Source organism: Myotis davidii, unplaced genomic scaffold (genome assembly GCF_000327345.1).
Source record: "Myotis davidii unplaced genomic scaffold, ASM32734v1 scaffold1275, whole genome shotgun sequence".
Classification (NCBI taxonomy): Eukaryota; Metazoa; Chordata; class Mammalia; order Chiroptera; family Vespertilionidae; genus Myotis; species Myotis davidii.
In genome coordinates this window covers 231168-233978 of record NW_006286483.1, presented here as the reverse complement: position 1 = coordinate 233978, position 2811 = coordinate 231168, and the positions used below count along the sequence as shown (strand labels likewise).

Sequence of the window (2811 nt, the reverse complement as noted above, 5' to 3'; positions counted from 1 at the left end):
GATTTCGCCGGTAGGAAAACAGATCCTGCCGTAGGGCTGGTGGGCTTGCAGGGAGAGGTGTTGAAATGGTGCCTGATTAAGATAGCAGCCGCGGTGGGTGCGCTGTAATTCTCCTCGGAGCTCTGATATCCCTGTGGACGGAACCCCTCTCCCCCAAAAGGCATTATTTACTTCCGCCCCCTCCCCACCCCCTCCCGTGCACACTGGGAGGAGTTATTTTCTTTGGCCACAGTCTGGGAAACAGCTCGGCGTCGACGCCCCACCTGTGCGGGTGAACTTACCCTCGCGCCTGCCAGGTGTTGTCATTTGATGAAACACCTTGATACCCGCCGCAGGGACCAAGGATTGTGCCTGCCCGCAACAGACAGACCCTGCTCCCAGCCCTCTTTCTCACATCCTTTCCTTCTCCCTTCCGCCTCATCCCCACTCTCAGGGCGTCCTAACTCTTTGCACCTTCCTTTCTATTTGCATTCTCAGCGGGATGCACAAGCCAATCCACTCATAATTTTGCTTCCTCCCCGGCGAGCGGGATTTAATTTAAGCAGAGTTGGGGACCCCCCACCTTTGCCGGCCTCACCGCCTCCGGTTCGTACCTCTGTCGTGTTGCGAGTATTCACCCAGGATAGGTTTTCCTTGTCTGTCTGAGCCCCTCCACCCAGGGGAAAGAGCGTGACATGGTAGAAAGACCCTGGGTTGTGAAGCTAAACTGAGCTGTTTTGGAGTCCTCTCTCCAGCAGTTATTTCTGTGTGGCCTTGGGTATTCTGTGGCTGTTTCAACACCTATAAAACAGGATAATACTCCCCCCGCCCCCACATACGCACACAAAAGGTTCACGCATCCCTAACATTCTTTCAGCCAGCAATATTTATTGGATGCCTGCCAAATGCTAGAAACTGCCTCCCTCTGAGCTAAGACACAGTGGTGGGGAAGAAAAAGACACCTGCTCTCTGCTCTCACAGAGGCCACAGCCTGAGACACCGTAATCAAATAATCACAGACACGCGTGGAACTGCCATTGTGCTAAGGCGAGTTCATGACCTGAGACTTGTGAAGCATCCCCTTAGCACAGTGATTAATTATGCTTTCCTTTTCCCCCTTAGCTTTCCACGGCCTGTCACATGGTATGCACTCAGTAAATATGCATGTATTGAATTGAATCCTATGTCATAGTAATAACAGTACCCCCCGTAATTTTTTGCCAATGGCAATATATTTGAAACATATGTAACTTGTCATGATGTCTGGAAGGGTGTGCAGGTGTCACTGGAAAGTGCCCATGCAAACACAGTCCATCACCCAGTCCTGAGAAACGTTCAGATGTTTCTTGCCTGTCTCCAATCAGGTTGCCTTCCAGTGTGCAGGGTGTGCAACTCAGATGGGCTCATGAGAGACCCCTCTGCCTCACGTCCTCTCTCTGCTTCCTATTCCACCCTCTCCCCATGTCCCAGCTCCATCCTGCCACTCCTCCTGGAGTCAGAACCTCAGGGCACCCATTCCTGGATTCCTAGAAGGGTAATAGTGGATCCTTATTGTTCTCAGAGTAACATCAGTTAAACAGGAAACTCCTTGCTGCTGCTCCGCTGGCCTTCAGAGCATAACTTTGTTGCATTACTTGCCACAAGATGCCATCACTCTCCAGGGTAGAGAAGGAGAGGGGCTGGGAGGTGAGGGGGCCTTGTCACCTACATATACCCTTTTATTTACTGGTAGGTTGACTAATTTCTTGCTCAAAAACCATACCAATAAACATAAGTAAAATCTAAAATAAAATAAAAGAATTGTAGCTCTTTCAAACTGAATTCCTCAGTAAGAATCCTGAAGTTTCACAGTAGCCTTAAACCAGACCCATGACTTCCCACTTCTTTTTTTTTTCCTTTCCAGGTGATTGTTTTGAATCTGAGGGGATGAAATTTAGTGCACAGGGATTTAAACCTACCCTAGTTTCTCCAACTCTTACACTATTTCTGTAGAATAAATTTCAAAGAACTGTTTTTCCAGAATTGTTTGATAATGACTCATTACAGGAAATAGATTTTTCTGTGTTACTTTAACTTAAAAGCTATGATTTCTCACAAATTATTTTATACTGGCAAAGGTTACCAAAAAGAGCTCATCCAAGAGAGCGATTTTATAAACGTGTTAGCTGTCATACTATTCACTAACCAGTCATTACTACAAATACCCTGTGCAGTATATGGTGCTAGAGACTGTGGAGTTTTGTGGGGCTTTTTTAAAGTTATTTATTGCATAACTGAGTTCTGGTCTTCCCTGTGTCTCAGCGCCACTACCAGTCATGAAGACATGATGCACAGGGCATCTATGAGGCCAGCAAGCAGACTCATTAGGTAGATGCCAAGGGCTTGTAGAAGTCAAAGGTGGTATTTGTTAAAGGGCTGGAAAGCAGGCCAAGAAGGTGGTGAGCCCTGCAGGCTGGGTAAGAGTGAGCACTTTACCTTATCGTCAGCAATTCTCAATCAAGGCTTATAACTCAGTGGGGTGTCAAAATCCATTGTGAGGCCTGTCACATGGTGTCACACAGTGTTCCTCTCTCGTAATAAGGTGCCAAAGGATTGCCCTACAAAGAATGGTGCTCTATAGGGTCCAAAAAGAGCGAGAGGGATCCTACAAAGGGAACAATGAGGAAGAACCAGAGACATAAGGATAAGCACAATGTCAGAGACGCGCCAGGGGGAAAGGTTCAAGGTGACAGGTTCTACCAGCAGTCAGGGAAAATATTCTCCAGCTATCAGATGGCTGCGGGTTAAAAAAAAAAAAAAAAAAAAAAAAGATTGGCAAAGGGAAAAATTCAA

The 2811-nt window shown here is 47.0% G+C and overlaps 1 protein-coding gene across 1 annotated transcript in view; it reads right to left on the bottom strand.

The window, feature by feature from the left end:
• FAM81A (family with sequence similarity 81 member A) overlaps positions 1–300 on the bottom strand; it is a 77319-nt gene extending 77019 nt beyond the window's left edge. Inside the window, exon 1 of the mRNA XM_006757994.2 lies at positions 282–300. The gene's annotated coding sequence lies outside the window, so the exon portion shown is untranslated. The remainder of the gene's footprint in view (positions 1–281) is intronic.
• Between the last annotated feature and the right edge of the window lie 2511 nt (positions 301–2811).